At 47.8% G+C, this 13,090-nt stretch overlaps 1 protein-coding gene across 1 annotated transcript in view; it reads right to left on the bottom strand.

The window, feature by feature from the left end:
- Positions 1-13,090, bottom strand: part of FBN3 (fibrillin 3) — a 191,650-nt gene that overhangs the window by 103,912 nt on the left and 74,648 nt on the right. The window lies entirely within an intron of this gene.

The raw sequence follows: 13,090 nt of genomic DNA, 5'->3' as shown, positions 1-13,090 counted from the left end.
GGTTAGAACAAGACACAAAGCCCAGCTTCAGCTAACATGACAACGTACCTGCTCCCCTCCCTTCCGCTATGGATGGGTGCCACCCGTGCAGCTGGACACAGCTCTCCTGTTCACAAGGCAGGAACAGCAACACTTTGCCCCTGACAATTTACATAGGCCCCAGAGACCTCCCCAGACTCCAGCCCACTTCTTTAATAGATTGTTGCCCAGCATGTAGGCATTCTGCAGCCATTTTTAACTCTTTTCTGTCCAAAGTGGTCAGCTCCCTGGAGCTGTGAAGATCTGCAACCCCTTATAACCTTGATTGGTTTGATATCTGCAGCTGCTTGCTGAATGCCAGAGTATCATAGGATTGAAGATAACCCCTAGAGACCTTGGCAGGTCACCCAGTAATCTGACGAGCGGGGGGTGACTAGATAACCAGAGGTGATACCGTAGAGAATGGCTTTATCTGCATTCTATGCAGGGTCCCAGGGAGCTGAGGGAACAGTCAAGGTGATTTGGATGCCCTGGACACTGTTTCCACTGGGTACTTTCCATGAATGGGTTTTCACTTTAAATTCCCTGACTTTGCTTTTCTTTCATAGAACAGCAAAGCTCTAGTGAGGATTTTCCCCTTAAGTTATTGACGGCTGTTTACACCCTTAGCTCCAGGTTAATCATTTGTTGCGTCTCGGAATAAATGTTTTGGAGTGAATTCGCTGCTGTGGGGCTTCTAAAGGAAAACGGCTGCAGAGCTCTCCTGAAAAGCTTTCTAGAGACAGCGAAAGCTTCCCAGGCATGACTGAGCCCCCCCGTGTCACGCGTAGAGTGCACATGCATGGCACTGCCGTAGGAACGCCCACTCTTCCATCCGTCTGTGTAAAGAGAACCGCCGGCAATTACACATGCAATAGTGATTCATTTCTCCTGGTTAACTATTAAAGGCCCCTTGACAATTTTAGCTGGCTCTTTAACACATAGATGCTACAGTAACAGTCGGCCTGTTTCCCAGTTCCAACAAGGAGCCTCCTGTGCCTTACAAGCTACTTTAGTGGTGTTATTTGCCATGAGGAATGTGGTTTTGCTGCTCCCCAGGCTCTCCTGACTCTGGTTGGGGATATTAGCACATCGGGGGTTTGTCAAGAAACTCTCTTCTAAAACAAGAAGGGCTTTTTACTCCTGCTGGGAGAGATCATTTCATGCAAATGTTTCATCTGTTTCTGGAAGAAGGACCTTTGACCTTAGTATAGTCAGACTGAAAAATCCTACATTATGCATCTGAAGAAGTCCAGGAAACATGACAGTTGAGGGCGCTGCTCCGTCTCTACCTTACTCCCATGCAATTTAGGAGCTGGGCAGAACAGCCGGTTATTTTATTTGCAGTCTGAGATTTTCAAAGTTTGCTTCGGGATTTCAGCGCTGGATGTCCCATGAACTAACTGGCAGTGCGAACCACTCAGGCGGTGTTGTGAATCCCAGACTGCATGCTGTGGTGCTCAGATTAGACCACTGCAGTCCCAACTCTAAACTGCCTTTGTTTGAAATGCAGAGCAGCTAGACTCTGAGCAAGTGGTATAGACACAAATAAGGCCACAGGCAAAACTGAGAGGCCAGGTCTTCTGTAATGGCAATCCCCATTACAAGTGTGCCCACAAGTGTTCTCTTACTATAGACACATAAAAGGACAAAATTAAGACTGCACAATCAAGCCTAATTTTTGCATTTCTTGGCTTCCGAATGCCTCATTCCACAACAGTAACATTCTCTAAACATATGTTTGGTATGGAATTTCTTCAGCTTTTGTTGTTTTTAATCTCTAAAACACATGTGCAAACAAAAAAAGATTAAAGGGAACCAAGCAAAATCCAGCCAGTCAGTGTCAGAACAGGAAGCTTATCTCCTGATGTGGCAATCATGCAATTTGTCCCCACCCCCACCTCTGGCAAGGAATCTGCTTGGGGAATAGTTTCTTGCTACCAACCCAATGTGCCAACATGGCTGTGTTGCTCAGACACCACATTACAGAACTAAAAAACGGATGTTGCTGGAAGCCTCAAACCTTGCTCTCCCTGATAGCTGTGCATCGCGCCAAAGAAGAAACAATTGGTCCAAGAGTTTTAAAGTTATGCAGGTTTAAAATTGACCTGATCTCCTCAAAAGGGTCCTAGCTATTTTGTTGTTACAAGCAAGTGTAGATGCAAGGACAAGAACATGCTTAGCACAAGGGATCCAAAAGCTACTCTTCATTTCTCATTTGGCCTTCAGAGAACATTGTGTCCCTGCAACAAACTACATATTTAGTATAGGCTGACTGAGGCTTGACTAGTGAAAGCAGCTGCAGACACCTAATCTCCAATTATCACAGATGAACAGGCAATCACGGCTGTAGGATTTTAGCAAGATTCAGGAAAAGGATTCAGGACATAGGGATCTGCAGGCATCCAGAATAAAGGCTTTCAGTCCTTATGTTTCAAAGCATAGATTCATCACCAACAAGGTTCAGGAGAAACCCCGCCTCCCCTTTTGCAAGCAGTCTGGCCTGATACAGTTTGGATTTGGTTTCGCTCTACACTGCAGTATCTGTTACAGCCTAGAGGCCACTGCTGGAGACAGGATACTGGTTGAGATGGGCCACGGGTCTGTTCCAGTGTGGTAGTACCCGTGGTTATTCTGTCACAGAGTAGCGGGTGCTTCTAAAGGCAGAAAGGTCTCAGCCCCCCATTATACAGCTGATTTGCCTCCCCAGATGGAGAGAATGCATTAAGTCACATGACAGACAGTCATGTGACTAAACCAGGCCTGGGTGGGGGGTAAAAAACCAGACCTGGGGACAGCTGGGCAGGGGCCTGGATGAGATGAGGTGCAGGGAGGGAGTGTCTCTAGCAGTGGTCCCTGAGGAAGGGAGCTGTGGCTGGGTAGACAGACCCAGCTGTAGGTTGGAAGCCAGGCCAGGCCTTGCATCTTCTCCAGCTGCTTGGAGAACTCAGAAAGAGAAAAAACCTCAGGGAGGAGGGGATTTGCCTGTTATCACTAGGTCATGGGCAGTCAGAGCCAGAGTCCATGGTCACAAGTCAGGATACTTGTGATGCTGCGGCTTGACAAAGCCCTGGTTGGGATGATATAGCAGAGGTTAGTCCTGCTTTGAGCAGGGGGTTGGACTAGATGACCTCCTGAGGTCCCTTCCAACTCTAATATTCTATGATTCTATGATTCTATACCAGGGTCACGAGATAAGCTGCAGGTGAGAACCATGAGTTAGATGCCAGGAATCTCACCACATCAGGATGCCCAGAAATCTAGCTGCAGGAGCAGGAAGCACAAGGCTCAGAATCCAGAACAGGGTGGAGCCCAGTTCAGACAGCTGCCTGTTCCTGCTGCTGGCTCAAGTAGGTCCAGCCAGCCAATCAGGGGCTCTGGGACTCTGCCAATAGGACTGCAGGGGTGAAGCCTCAACCTGAGGCTGGGCTTCACAGGTCCTAAGTAAGCAAGTAACAGCAGCCTGCCAGGTGGAGGGTTGGCATGTGGCTGCTCCTATAAACTCTGCAGGCCCAGATCTGAGACCTGTGGGTCAAGACGTTGCCCAGCTAAAGGCTGGGGGAAAATGGTTTGTGTTTGCTATGGAACATTATGGTAATAAAACCAAGCAGGGCTGTGATTGGACATGTGAAATCCACTTTTTGAGTTTATTGAGAAACAACGAGGGGAAACCAAGTCAGGGTGCCACTGAGCCACCCCTGGCCACGACGGGGCATGTGGGAGGCAGCCAACTCCGTTACAGTTGCAATGAAATTTCACATATTTTATGAAATATACCTAGGCCTAACTAACCTTAGAACGATGTAGGAACACCTCAAAAAATGAGGCCTATTTCCCCTGCTTTCCCAATCAAAAGAGCATGGCTCTCAGTGTGTATGATGTGATTGTAGTGTGGTGTGTGCCTCCTTGTATCTGTGGTGCATTGAGGACTCTGTTAGAGGTGCAAGCTATCACTTTCAGAGTGGGGGGTTTCCTGTTCCTGCTTGCAGGCTAGGGAGCGCTGTAGGGAAGTGTGTAATCAGAGGCAATCTGTAAAGAGCCAGCCTAGAACAAGGTGGGGTGAGTGGCGTCTTGCTGTCTGAGGGAGCAGCCTGCTTTGTCTCGCTCTGGTTTTGGTTACTGTGCATTATCGTTCTGAAATGAAGTCATGTTACATTGCAACCTTCCATCCAAAGTTTTGTGTGTTTTAATTGAACTTCTCTATGTGTGTGCCATGAACATAACCGTATCTGGAAAGGGCTCTGAATGAATTTATAAAGACATATAACCACACAAGGACAAAATAGGCACAACAACTATGTCTTCCAACCAAAGTGGGGGAAGAGTCAAACCGAATGTCTGACAGTGTTGCTGAATGTGCCACAGAAGGAATTCCTTGCAATAAATAATGGGGCCCAACATTAGCCACTGAAAAGGAAAATGCCTCACTTTAAAGATAGAGTTGACAAAAATAGATTTTCATATTTAGATTTCTTTCTCTGAGGGAAAGCAGCCAAAGCAATCTGGGAATTGCAGTCTGGAATCCAGAGTGTGCTGGCAATGTGCCAGGGCCTGTCTGGTGCTAATTTTAATGGATCAAATTATTAAATCTTTTATGAGGCCCGAATCAAACTTTATTAAGATTATAGGCACGCTTATGAGATGGCTGGGCCCTGTGACACGCTGCAGGACTCTGTTCTCCAGGTACACTGTCCTCAGATAGTTTGTCCTTTGCAGAATTTGTCCCTGTAGCACATTCTTTGGCAGAGCAGAGCAGAGATTCATTCCCCACTGAAATCTATGTGGTGTCTTTCTGCTTTCTCTCTGGAACGTCTCACTTGAATCACAGTAAGAGAGCCATGTGGCAGAATTTCTCTAATTAGGGGCCTGATCCGTACGCACCCAAAGCGCTCACCAAAGGGTCTGCAAGAAACGCAGATTTTCGAGCCCCATATCAGGGATAAAAAGTCCAGTTCTGATCTTGATGTGTGCACAGGAGTCGATATTGATCGTGACCATGTGTATTTGATACTCTATGCATCACCTGTAGCTGCAAAATGCTTTGTACTGACTCAGGATTCAACTGTAGATCTGTTTTCACAATACAGGGGCACAAAAGCTTTGCAAGCGGTAATAAATACTAATTGCCAAAGAGACGTGCTCCTCCCTCTACAGCATCATCTATCTTCAGCTAAATAAAGATCGTGCCCTACCTTCCCTTCTTGATCACAGCAAGCGGTTGTGTTTTGTTCACTTGCTCTATGTCCGCTTCGCACAGAGCAAATAACAGCGAAGGACTTTGCACATTTGGCGGGTTGTCATGGAGATAACTGAGGGAGCCCCTGTTCTTAACGAATGCTAATCCCCAGAACTCTAAGGCCTCAGATGGTGGGAGTTAATCAGTGGAATACATTCCATTACACATGGCTCTCCTGCTATACTGCAGGCTGAAAGCATCTATTTACGTGTGCCCTAACCTCTCCTCTACATGGAAAAACAGCATGTGACTGATCTGGATGTTTCCTTCCACACAGATTCTGATCTGAGCACGGCTGGACCACACAGACAGTTGGAGGTTTTCGTGCACTAGGAGGGTTTCAGTCTGTTGTATTAGCTAAGAGCGAACAATAGGAGTCAGGGGACTCCTGGCTTCCAGCCCTAGTTGACCCACTGTGCTACTTTGGGCATGTCATGCAGGTTCTGGCTACACTCCATTCCTCTAGTCGCCAGCAGCTATGGCCGAAATGTTGTCTTACCCATTGGTGGTGGCAGACAGCTTTCTGCCTATCCTGGCTGGGAACGCAGCCCGGGCTCGTCAATGAGAATCGTGTTTAACATCAGTCAGACCAATTACAGACTGCAGACTGATTCATAACCAACCACCAGGCCAGGGCTATTTAGCTATGGCACTGCAGGCATTGCCCTGACCATGGCCTCCTGTGCCTCAGTTTACCCAATGGTAAATGGGGATGCAGAAAGTGGATGAACCTGTCTGTGTGAAAAGCCTTCCTAGTAGAATAGACAGTGTTGCAGAAAAGAAAGTGCTAACATGTGCTGTAACTGTTGTTCTTGGGGTGTGCGGCACGTGTCCATTCCACTCTTGGTGTCACTGCCCCAGTGCATGGCCTCTGAAACCGTTTCCCTCGGGGGTACCCGCTGGGTGCTTGAGCACCCCCTGCTGCCACACACTGCTGCATGCAGGTATACAGGGCAGAGCAGCCTTAGCCCCTTCAGTTCCTTCTTGCTGTAATGCCAGTGAAGAGGGGCAGGGGGTGGGTTGTAGAATGCACACATACAGCACGCCTTGAAGAACAACAATGGAAGAGGTCAGTAAATTTGTTCTTTTTCCAATGATCGTGCATGCATGTGACTCAGAAGCTGGAGAAGAGGAGGCGAGATTGGCGTCTATGTCAATAAAGATTGGAGAACTACTCATCTCACTCTAACATCGTCTCTGGAGACTTGAGCCTCAGCGTAGTGGGAGGCAAACGTGTGAACTGAGGACCAGGTTGCCACTCTACAAATGTCTGCGATTGGAACTTGTGCCAGAAAGGCAGCCACGGCCAACCGTGACCTTGTCAAATGAGCTGTACCTCTGTCGGATGGAGCGACACGAGCCAAGTCAGAGCACATGAGTGTGTGCAGGATACCATCCAGGAATAAACTCTCTGGGTGGAGATTGAGTGACCTCTTACTTTGTCCGCCGCTGCTATGAACAGCTGGGAGGATTTATGAAAGTGTCTTGTTCTATCGAGGTAAAATGCCAAGGCTCTTCTGACGTCCAAAGTATGCAAACGCTCTTCCTCCTTGGTCATATGTGGTTTTGATTAGAATCCAGACACATTAATTAGCTGGTTGCTGTGGAAAGAGGAAACCACCTTTGGGAAGAACTTCAGTTGAGGGAGCAGGTAAACCTTGTCCTTAAAAAAGACTGTATGTGGAGGTCCTGACATTAATGCCCAAAGCTCCCTACTGTTCTGGCTAAGGTTACCGCCACCAGAAACGCCACTTTCATTGATAGATGCAGCAGTGACCAGGGAGCCAGTGATTCAAACGGGGGACTCTACATCTTCACAGTACTAAGTTTAGATCCCATGGGGGAACAGGATCTTGCACTGGAGGGTATAATTAGACTAAGCCCTTTAAAAACCCTATGGACACTCTATGGAGAAAATAGAATTATTGTGCACTTTAGGATGGATGCTGAAAGAGCAGCCAGATGGACTTTGATGGGACTAACCACTAACACCAAACCATGCTGTTCCAGATATAATCAGTTGTCCAGAATATGTTGAATTGAAGAACTGGTTGGTGATACCCCATAGGGGCAATATCAGAGGAAGAAACGCCTCCATTTTGCAAGGTAAGTAGCTCTCGTAGAAGGCTTCCTGCTAGTTAGCAGGACCTCTTCTATGTCTTTTGAGCAAGCCTGCTCCCTAGTATCTAGCCACAGAGCATCCAGGCAATTGGGTGAAGGGAGTGTAAGCTCAGGTGAAATAGGCAACCATGATCCTGGGAGGTTCGGTTCGGTTCGAGTCTAGTGGAAGTGAAATTGGAGGTTTCACTGACAACGCCAGGAGAGTGGAGAACCAGTGCGGACAGGCCTGTGCTGGGGCTATTGGTATGATTCTGACCTGGTCCTGTCTTATATTTTGCAGTACCCTGTGAATGAGTGGGATTGGTAGAAAAGCGTGGAGGACTGTGCTTGACCATGTCACTAAAATGGCGTCTGTTATTGAATCTGGGCACTGACCCTGTAGAACTTTCTGCTGGACTTTGTCACAAACGGGTCCACTTGGGGGAACCCCCATGATTGGAAGATGTACCTGGCCACATCTGGAGAAGAGACAACTCGTAAATAATCTGCTTGGGTGTTCTGCCAGGTCGCTCTGTATCCCCAGCAGGTCAGATGCTGCTAGATCTAACGAGTTGGCAACAGAAGAGCAGGTTCCACTGCTTGCTGAGGTAGAACATTCCCACTGTGTTGTCTGTGGAGACTGACAGGCTGCTCTGCAATAGAAACACTGGGCAAGCCAGTCTGACGCTTTCAGTTCCCTGACACTGATGTCCAAAAACCCTACATTTGTAGAGAACCTAGATGGGCTCCCCAGCCCAGGGCTGAGGCATCGGCCACTAGCATGAGAGTCGGTTGTGGACGCGCAAACAGAACACCTACACATACATTGGCTGGATCTTTCCACCAGTCCAGGGAGGGGAGGCCATGGGAGGGCAGGCATCCCACTGAGTCTAACGGACAGTGGCTTGGTGAATAGACTGGTGCCAGCCAGCCCTGCAGAGCTCTGCGTCGCAGTCTGGTGTGCTGATCCACGTAGGTGCAAGAGGCCACGTGACCCAGAACCCTCAAACAGTTTTGTCTGGTTGCAACTGGGTGAGCCTTCAAACTTATAACAACTGACTGAATTGCCTGGAACCTGGAGTGTGGAGGAAAGGCCCAGGCTGGAGATGAGCCCAGTACAGCTCCTACAAACTCTGTCCTCTGGAACAGGGAGAGGAGAGATGTTTCTGTGTTGATTAACAGTCTCCGAGCATTGAACATTGACTGGACCAAGGCAGCACTGCCCTTCAGTTGCAGTTTGGACTGGCCTTTGACAAGCTAGTCATCTAGGGATGGGTAAACTTGCATCCTCGATCTTCGGAGGAATGCAGCTAATACCGCCATGACCTTTGTAAAGACCTGGGAGCTGCTGACAGGCCGAAAACAACAAAAATTATTAGGGGGCTGGAGCACAGGACTTATGAGGAGAGGCTGAGGGACCTGGGCTTGTTTAGTCTGCAAAAGAGAAGAATGAGGGGGATTTGATAGCGGCCTTTAACTACCTGAAAGGGGGTTCCAGGGAGGATGGGGCTAGGCTGTTCTCGGTGGTGTCAGATGACAGAACAAGGAGCAATGGTCTCAAGTTGCAGGGCGGGAGGTCTAGGTTGGACATTAGGGAAAAGTTTTTCCCTAGGAGGGTGGTGAAGCACTGGAATAGGTTACCTAGAGAGGTGGTGGAATCTCCATCTTTAGAGGTTTTTAAGCTGAGGCTTGACAAAGCCCTGGCTGGGATGATATAGCTGAAGTTAGTCCTGCTTTGAGCAGGGGGTTGGACTAGATGACCTCCTGAGGTCCTTCCAACTCTAATATTCTATGATTCTATGAAAGATAGCACAGTCGACTGTTAATGATTTTGACTGATCAGAAATCTGAGGTATTTCCTGTGACTTTGATTGATTGCCACACTGAAGTAGGCATCTTTTAAGTCGAGGTCAGCACTTCAGTCCCCAGGATCCAGAGGAGGATAGTAGAAGCTAGAGTGACCCTGCAAAACTTTATCCTTTTTAAAAACTTGTTGAGTTGACACAGGTTGAAAATTGCTCTGAGACCCCCCTGTGTATTTGGGATGAGGAAATATCGGGAATAAAACCCCTTCCCTCTGAGACCAAAGAAGCAGTGGAACTTCCTGGATATGGAGTTTCTCGTGAGAGAGGTCTCTGAACAGGGACAGGGAGAAAGGCGGGAAGACCCACTCAAGACCCACTGGTCTAAGGTAATCCCGGAGCAAACCCTGTTGAAGTGGGACAGAGGGTTTGGGAAGACGAGGGGGTTTGGGTTTAGAGAGATGGAAACTGGCATGTCAACCTTGATGGCTCATCAAAACACCTGCTTTGTAGTTCCTGGGTGTCTAGAGAGGCCGGGGCCAGAGCCAAAGAAGCAAGATGGGGAGACCTCTGCTTATAACCTCTGGGCCTCTTTTTTGACAGGTCCTGTCGAGAAGGAGGAGCAGAATACTGGTGTGTCTGCGCTGGCCAATAGAGCTTCCTGACCAGGGCAGGTGTGTGTAAAGCTCGAGATTCAGCGTGGCTCTAGACTCTCTAAGTCCGTGAATCTTGCTGTCCTTCTGGTCTGAGAATAGAGACGGACCCTTGAATAACAAGTCCTGGACAGTGCTCTGGACTTCATAGGAGAGAGCAGAAGACTGCAGCCAGGATGATCTACCCATGGCCACTGTGGAGGCCATGGTTCTAGCTGCCAGGTCTGCTGTGTCCAGCCCAGCCTCAGCAAAGTTCTTGCAACCAAAGGTGTTTCCGGCGTCCATGCGCTGAGTGCACTAACACCCAGAGCAGAACACACACGCACAATCGCTTGAAGAAGAATCAATTTCTTTTCCCATGAAAATGTCAGTTACAGTGAAAATGCAGGAAAGGTCAAAAGGAGCATTTTTGTTTCAAACTGACATTTTGACATGAATCAAAAATTTTCATGTCATTTCAGCTTATTAAGGTGCTGTTTTAGCTTTTTGATTTTAAAAAACCTGAAACGAAACATTTAATGCCAAATCATCAATTCAAAACTACATTTTTTATTTAGTTTCAGCTTAAACTGTTGTCTTGCTGTGACTTTTGGAAACCAAAACATTGAAAATTGAAACAAAAGAAAAATGTTCGTTTTGAATCAGTTCAAGATGTCCTGCAGGGAAACTGACATTTTTCAACCCAAAAATTTGAACAAAAATATTTTGTTTGAAATTTCTCACAGGAAAAGTGTTTTTTTTCCCACCAGTTGCCTGGGGACGGAATCACTGATGAATCGCACAGGGTATTCTCAGGTTAAATGAATGTTTGTCTGGGGAATTCAGACCACATGGATAAAGGTGCATGAGCAGTCCTGTGTGTCGGCCACTACTATTGGTAGTTTAGGCTCCAGTCTTGTAAACATGCACGCTTCATTTCTGGCACGTGAGTAGACCAATAAAGCGCAAGCTCACTGGAAATCAAATTAATTAACATTTCCTTTAACTTCTGTCTCTAACTTAGACTGTCCTTTCTGTAGCACCATTTTACCAGGATCTCCTTCTGAGACGGACCACATGAATTGTTTCCTTGCTAACAAATAAATACAACAAGGAAGAGGAGGCTTTTCTTTGCTAAACTCAAATTCCTTCTCATAACAAACAGTGCTTTTGCTGAAAGGTTTGTCTTCAAACAGCAAGGCCGAGTGCTGCTCCAGACCTCCCCACGCTGAGGTCATGTGAACACATGCCCAAGGCTGAGGCATGGTTCCAGATGGCTTTCTAGCAGCTCCAGCGTGTAGTTTAGAAGAGTAAGGAGAGCAATTCTGGATCTCTGTTTTCACGTTGTTGATGCGGGTTTCCCTCCAGCAGAAGGCTTGCTTTCCCAGGCTAGGTGTGCAGCCTTGCAATAAATTAGGTCTCCTGCATACGTGGTGCTCTGGTAGCTCAGAGCGCCCACCAATCAAGGCAGCCCCAAAAGGCAGTGGCCCTGGCTGGGGAGCCAGCATGGCCAGGGTATCTAGGGGAGGTACAGATTCAACAAATCCCCCATATCAGCCTCCACCGATGTGGCTTCTGTGGTTTCCAACCACAAGTGACACTGCTTTCCCTAGCAGAATGCCTGAGGAAAGGTGTCAGTGCCCGCCAAACGGCAGCAGAGCACCCTCCTTGGGCTCTGTAATTTGCATCTCCTGAGCCAGCAGGAGACTTTAGCCCTTTGTCCAGGTAGACATTTTCACGCAAGAGAACAGGAGAGACCACAGCACACAGCCATGTATGTGGGGATGGCGTGAGAACAGCACAGGCCAAACTCTGGCATGGGATGAGTGAGTACAAGTCCACCAAGACAGCAGAGTTGCACCCACTAACACCAGGTCTGAATGTGGCCATTTTGAAGCAATGAGCTTTCCTGCAGGTCCCTGCAGCTAATGCAGCTCTACTTATACGTGATCACATGCGAAGGCCCCTCCCTGCACCCAAAGCTCCCTGGCTAGCTGGCATTGGGACTCTGCACGGGTGGTGGGGGATAGAGCCCCTCGGGATCTCAGCAAAGGGCTCCTTTCTGATGGAATATGGTCTCTACCAGTCATTTCCTTGTCTCAGACGAACACAGCCACATTCCTGATGTTTAACTGGTTTGGACTTTCGCAGAGAGGAAAAGCCAGCTAAGGCAGTTTATAAGGCCAGACGTTGAAAGTGCTGAAAAATCACACTCAGAGAAAATAGTAGAGAGAGATTTTTTAAAGTTTTCCTGTCCTATGTTTACAGTTTCCTGTCAAAGTCTTAGGCCGATGAAACCCGAGCTAGAGATCCATGCACGGCTGTTCTCCGAGGACTGGATTCCCAGGCACAAAGAACAATGAGCAAGATACAAAGCCAGTTACTTTAAACAGCACTTGAAACGGAGAGAGTTTGTCTGGCGATTAGAGCAAGGGCCTGGGAGTCGGGACTCCTGGGTCCTATTACCATGCTCTATTGTTGACTTGCTGCGTGACCTCGGGCAGGTCAGTTAACCTAGTTGTGCCTCAATTTCCCCACCTTTAAAATGCAGATAATATTTCTTACTCATCTTTGGAAAGGCCTTGAGATGCTCAGCCAAAAGGACCCAGAAGTGCTAAGTTTTATTATTATATACCGGTACACGCAGCCCATGCCCTCCACACAACATGAGCCTTTGCAAAGTTTATCCCAGGCTCCTGAAAGCATTGTAACACTGCCTCTACGTTCTGAGCGTATGTCTACACTGAGCTGGGGGGGAGCGGAAACTCAGACAGGGATCGACAGAACACAAAGCAAGTTTCTAGGCGTGTCTCCTACTTGCTTAGCGAAACTGGGAGAATCATTCAGGATCATTGCCAGGAAGTTTCACTCAACAATGTAACACTTGGTGTGCCCTGTGTGCTCTCTCTGACGACTGGTGTGAAGGACCTAACTAGCTGGAGGGTTCGGGGACAAGGACCTTTTGGATGAACATTGCAGGATATTCGTGGAAAACCAGATTTCACATTTGTAGTCACGGAAACCCAATTTTAAGGATTATGCTCAGCCAATCCGGTGTTAGCAGATATTCCTTTACTGACATGATGTCATCTCCTATGTAGAGTCTCTTGTAAACTAGTAACTCCGTAGCCTTTGTTATAGGCTACCCACATTGTGATGATCTAGGACCAGGGTTTGACCCAATTATTTCTATGGGAGCTTACCCTGCAGGATGGGAACTGGCAGCATTTTGCCTCCCGTGCAGCGGTGCTCAAACTGAGGGAGGAACCGATGGCAGTGCCAACGTTAGTTGTATTTTCCAA

This window comes from Emydura macquarii, unplaced genomic scaffold, assembly GCF_026122565.2.
Source record: "Emydura macquarii macquarii isolate MOO-44397 ecotype Brisbane River unplaced genomic scaffold, CSIRO-AGI_Emac_v2 contig_306, whole genome shotgun sequence".
NCBI classification, from domain to species: domain Eukaryota; kingdom Metazoa; phylum Chordata; order Testudines; family Chelidae; genus Emydura; species Emydura macquarii.
The sequence above is the reverse complement of the archived record's forward strand: the minus strand, read 5'-3'. Positions and strand labels throughout refer to the sequence as shown.